Consider the following 6536-nt stretch of genomic DNA (forward strand, 5'->3'; position numbering starts at 1 on the left):
TACTCATCTTTCAACTCATTATAAATATACTTATTAAAAAATATAAGACTTTACCCTGCAGATAAGTGAATCTAACTCCCCAGAACAAGCAACCCTCAGTTCCATGGGAATGCCAGAGAGAAGGCAAGGAAAGAACTTGGAATTCTAAAGCTTTCTGTAAGACCCCATTAGAAACAGAGTAGACATAGTGAAAACCTTAGGGGAGAATATCATTGCCTACTTTCCCTGCTTCTTCCTTACCAACTCTCATACCCACAGGTAATAGCACTGATTTAGCAAAGAGATTAGGGACACTAGTGCCAAATGCAATGAAGGGGCCAAAGACTGTTTTCTAAACCGTGGTCATAAATGTGCCTAGCTGTTCCTCCTCCTGCCCATATCTAATTAACACTATGGAAAATGGGCTCTTGTCTTTCTACAGACAATTCTACCTCCTAAATAATGCCTCTCCACACCTGTTCAAACCAAATTCTAACATCCTCCAAATACCCAGTAATAATAATTAATAAATATTTTAAATTTGTTAATAAGAATTACAGAAAGTCTGTATTTAGTAACACACTGTATTAAACATTTGCATGTATAAATTCTTCATGATAACCCTACTAGATAGGTGATATTATTATCTTCATTTTTAAAAGAACAAGGCTTAGAAAAGTAAGTAACTTCACTTTGGGAGGCTGAGGCCGATGGATCACCTGAGGTCAGGAGTTCAAGACCAGCCTGGGCAACATGGTAAAACCCCATCTCTACTAAAAATACAAAAATTAGCCAGACCTGGTGGCATGTGCCTATAATCCCAGCTACTCAGGAGGCCGAGGCACAAGAACTGCTTGAACCTGGGAGGCGGTGGTTGCAGTAAGCCGAGATTACGCCATTATACTCCAGCCTGTGCGACAGAGCAAGACTCTGTCAAAAAAAAAAAAAAAAGAAAGAAAGAAAGAAAAGAAAAGAAAAGAAATTTGCTGAAGTTCATATAGTTGATAAGCAATAGGGCTTGGATTCTAATTCAGGCAGGCGAACTATAGAGTCTGACTTCTGAGACTTAAGATCTTCCTACCATTCCTGAACACCAACAAAAGTGTCTCTGCCACGTATTTTAGTGCTTGTTTGTGTATAACGTAGCACGTGGTCTATTTATTTCTATTACTATTACACTATAATGGTCTCAGGCCTGTGATCTTTGTTTCTGTGGTGAGATTATTAGACTTGTAGAAGACATAGGCTGAACAACCAATATTTGTTTGTTTCCCCTGGGGTACTAGGCAAATAATAGCTGTTGAATACATATTTATTAAAATCAAGTCAAATAAAGTAAAAATTAGAAAAACTACAGTGTGCAGAGGAAAAGATAAATTCACCTTTGAATTAGTAACATTGTAGCATGAGTTGAAAAAACATTCATCAGGTAACACTCACGTCTGTGAAGTACCATGTGGCTTTACATTGTCTTCTCATCCATGATATCCTTTGCAACGCAAAACTTTGTTTAAGAGTTCAAAGAATACTTGGTGTTCACATTTTACAAACTAGAATGCCAGGATTCAGAGAAGTAGTTGGCCACATTCATGTGCATAATAATCAATTTCTAATATAAAGGTGGTAGGTGGTAGACATTTGGAGTCTAAAGAGGTTGGATTCAAATCCATATACGGAATACCCTAGAAAAAGAGACCTGAACTCTGAGGTCAGTTTCCACATTTGTAAAGTAGGGATAGCATCTCCTATTAATAGGGTTTTTATAAAGAAAGATATAATTCAGAAAGCAGCTAACACTTCCTAGAACCTAATAGGCCCTTAATACATAGTAACTATTATGAAAAGGATATAGTAAGTGTAGTAGATAAGAACATAGGCTTGGGAGTCAGAGAGACCTAGGTTTAAATCCTAGCTCTGCCATTTACAAGCTATTTGACCTTGGGTGATTTACATAACTTCTCTAAGCTTTAATTTCTTCACTTAAAATTGATATAAAACTTCCAAGCCCTGCTCTGATAAGGAAGTTTCAACAGGACTAACCCTCCTGCTAACTACAACTATAAAAGCTGAACAAAATCTGTAAAAACTGGCAGAAGCCAATGTATAGCAATCAATGCAGGCAAAATATGAAGAGCTGTGATTCTGGAGAGATTCTGGAAAGGGGCTATCTTAGTCCATCTCTGCTGCTATAACAAAATACCACAAACGGAATAATTTATAAATAATAGAAATTAATTTCTCATGATTCTGGAGGCTGAGAAATCTGAGATCAAGGAACCAATGGGACTGATGTCTGATGAGGGCTGCTGTCTGCCTTGTTTTGTTTTGTTTTGAGACAGAGTCTTACTCTGACCCCCAGGCTGGAGTCCAGTGGCCCAATCTCAGCTCACTGCAACCTCCACCTCCCGGGTTAAAGCGATTCTCCTGCCTCAGCCTCCCAAGTAGCTGGAATTATAGGTGTGAGCCACCACACCTGGTTAATTTTGTATTTTTAGTAGAGACAGGGTTTCACCATGTTAGCCAGGCTGGTCTCAAGCTCCTGACCTCAAGTGATCCACCCGCCTAGACCTCCCAAATTGCTGGGATTACAGGTGTGAGTGACTGCACCCAGCTAATTTTTGTATTTTCAGTAGAGATGGGCTTTCACCATGTTGATCAGGCTGGTCTCAAGCTCCTGACCTCTAGTGATCCACCCGCCTCAGCCTCCCAAAGTGCTGGGATTACAGGCGTGAGCCACCACACCCAGCCTTGCTGTCTGCTTTCAAGATGGTGTCTTGTTGCTGCATCATCCAAAGGGGAGGAATGCTGTGTCCTCACAGGGAACAGAAGGGCACAACGGAGACAAAACACTCTCCTCACATGGCAGAAGAGCAGAAGAGTAAAAAAGGCCTAAATTCGTTCCCTCCAGCCCCTTTATACAGCAATAATCTATTTATCAGGGCAGAGCCCTCATGGCCTAATCACCTTCTTCAGGCCTCGCCTCTTAATACCACCACAATGGGGATTGTTTCAACATGAATTTTGGAGGGGACACACTCAAACCATAGCAGGGGCTATTCATTTTGGCTTTTTTCCCTGACAGCATTTTCCAATTTGTAGCGCAGGTGAATAGAGCCCGAGAAGAAAATGGCAACCTTACTGGGCTGAATAGGCAAAAGTCAGAATTCAGGACTGACAAAGCAGCTGGGATCTGAGGGTGAAATCCCAGAGAAAATAGAGTCTGGGCACTGGGAGCATATTCCTCTTAAATTATGGATCACATCCTAAACCATATTATGCAGATTAGGACAAGCAGTAGAAAAAAAAATCAACTGGAAGCCAAAAAATATGAGCAAATATTTCAGCCATCGCATGGTACTGAAAAGATGAAGTTTGGAGTTCAAGCCCCATCAAGATGGACAGGTCTTTGTAAAAAATCCTGAGGTACTTTAAGGGCTGTTAGGGAATAATAACAACCATCCTCTAGGATTAAGGGCAACTCAAAAAGGTCAATCATAGGAAAGACTATGACAAGATCAAGATGATTCACCCATACTCTATGTGCTTGCTGGGAGAAATTCAGACTCTTTGGAGAAAGGTAACTTTATCTAGCACTTCTACAACTTTTATCCATTGTGAAAAAAAATTAACAGGGATGATTTTAAAAGGACTGAATCTTTATTTGACAATTAAATATTTTAAAATTAAAAGAAATTAAAAATAGGACCAAATGACTCAAAATCAAGAGAAAAGGATTAGTAGAAACAGACCCACAGATGATTAGGTAGTAAAGGTATCAGACAGAAACTTTAAAGGAACTATGATTAATATGTTCAAAATAGTAAACAAAAATACAGATATTTGGCAAAGACCTGGACTCTATTAAAAATGTCAAATAAAAATTTTAGAACTTAAATAGTATAAATGATACTAAGAATTTGAAATATGGATTTAATAGAAGTTACAAAAGGAAGAATAGAGGATTAGTGAGTCATTTTATGGGTTTAAAATATATAACAAGAATAGCACAAAAAGTGAGCAGGGTAAATTGAGTTAAACTGTTGTAAGTTTCTTGCATCACTTGGAAAGTGGTAAAAGCACCAATCTAAAAGAATCTGTAATATATCCAGGATATGTAATGTAATTTCTAGGGAGACACTAAAAACATAGTAAAACAATATGTAATTAAAAAGTGAATAGAACGGAATAGAATAGAATAGATATAATAAAAATAATTATTTGATCCAAAAATAAACATAAAAAATAAATCAAATAGAAATTAAATAGCAAGATATAATTAAATACAACAATCTCAGTAACTAAATACAAATTGAACAAATGCTTCAGTTATAAGACATTGATTGTCAGACTGGATGAAGAAGCAAAATATAATTATATACTGTTCACAAAACATACTCTCTGCATTTAAGGGCAGAAAAGGATTGTTGTAAAGTATGCATAAAATATACCTTCAAAAGCAATAAAGCAAAAGCTGACAAAACTAAAAGAAAAGAGAAAAATGCATCATCATAGCAGGAAATTTTAGCACACTTTTCTTGGTACCTGATAAAAAATTAGCTCACAAAAAAAAATCAATAAAGATAAAGAAGTAGATAATATGGCTGTCACAATTAACTTACATATCTGTTTGTTTCCTTTTGTGTGAAAAAAATTCACATAATTAATATATGTAGAACACTATTTCCACTAGTTCAATAACTGCAAAATACACATAATTTTCATTTATGATAATAGATCAAATAATCTATAGAAATGATGACTAAGACCCAGGATTGTCTGGGCAACCACATCCACTCACATGGTTTCAGCAGCTCTTCTGCTCAGATGCTCCTAGACCATCTGGTTTATGGTAACAGACTCTTAGCTGGCTTTTCTGCCACCTTTTCCCTTCAGTTCAGTCCATTTTTCCACATTGCTGATCTATGCTTTATAGTGAAGACCAGAATATTTGCTTAGCTCTAAAGCTTCTTCCCCCACAGATTGCCTGTTAGTTGCAAGGGAAAAAAATCCAAATATACAGTAGAGAAGTCAGACAACACCTTGACCAGGTGATCAAAATTAAAATCACCAGATAGTGGCAAATGAATGTGTGTGCCTCTAGATATGATGCCCTGAGACGGACACAAAATCACTTATAGAGTATTCCATCTGGGAATGCATAGCCTGGTTCTATGAGGCTCTATGTGAAGAAATATCAGACAAACCCAAAATAATGAGCATTCTATTACAGAAGCAAAGGAATCCATTCTTCAAAGTCAGTATTGTAAAATAAAGAAAGGCTTAGGAACTGTTCCAGGTTAAAGACTAAGGATATATAACAATTAAATAAAATACGTGACCAAAGACTGGAATCTACACTGAAGGCCAAAACCATTATATGGGGCATTATTACTATATTGATTTACAGTTATTGTCAGTTGACAAAATTGGCATATAGACTATAGAAAGATAAACATTACATTGATGTTAAATGTCCTGAAGTTAATTACTGTTCTGTAATTATACAAGAGAATATCTGTATTCTTAGGAAATACACAATGAAGTATAGAAATAAAAGTGCATGGTGTATCTAACTTATTATCAAATAGTCCAGGAGAAAATATATAGCTATTTTTTACACATATATTTTTTTACATACATATTATTTACATGGAGGGAGAAAAACAGACAATACAGAGAGAGGTGACAGAACATGCAGACACAGAGACAGGATGATAAAGTGAATAAGAATATCTAACAATCAATCAGATAAAGGGTATAGCAGAAAGACTTTGTATTATTTTTGTACCTTTTCTATAAGTTTAAAGTTATTTTTAAATAAAATGCTTTCTAAAAATGAGAGAATAGCTTAGTAGTTTTCTACAATTCATGTGCGTCTTTAAACTAAGGTAAACATGAGAATGGCCTGAAGACTTGGTAAAATGCAGATCCCTGGGCCTGCCTCCCACCACCAGCCCCAGAGGTTCTAAATCCTTGGATCTTTTTAATAAGCTCTCTAGGGAGTTCTGAAGTTTGAGGCATATTCACCTAGTACATGCCCTGAGAGTGGAATGTTGATTTTAGGGAGTGCACAATTTATATTAAATAAAGTTATTTTCTTTGCAATTCTTTCTTTAATCTTTCTAATGATATCAAGAAAACAGTCCATATTTGGAGATGGTTCATTTTTAACACCTCTTAATGCATTTCATCTTCCCCATAACAAAGAGAGAACAGGTTACCAGTTCAGAGCTTGTGCAACAATATTGAATTAAAATTTAATCAAATTATCACAAATATGTTATTTTTGTATGTGTGGTAACTGATAATAGTTTACTATTAACCCTAGTGATAGAAAGTTTCTTTTAAAAATTAGTTAATATAATGGACTTGACTAAAAAACTATTATAATAATGCAGGTGAAACAGATATGACAAAAATTCTAACTGTGATACAGCAAATGACTGAAGTTTAGAAAACACAACCCAAACGGAAAGATTCTGGTTCAGATTGTCCTAAGTCTCCCTTCCAAGTTCACCTTTCACTACTGCATGGATCCTCATGCAGATTCCCAGCTC

This window comes from Gorilla gorilla, chromosome 4 (genome assembly GCF_029281585.2).
Source record: "Gorilla gorilla gorilla isolate KB3781 chromosome 4, NHGRI_mGorGor1-v2.1_pri, whole genome shotgun sequence".
Lineage (NCBI taxonomy): Eukaryota > Metazoa > Chordata > Mammalia > Primates > Hominidae > Gorilla > Gorilla gorilla.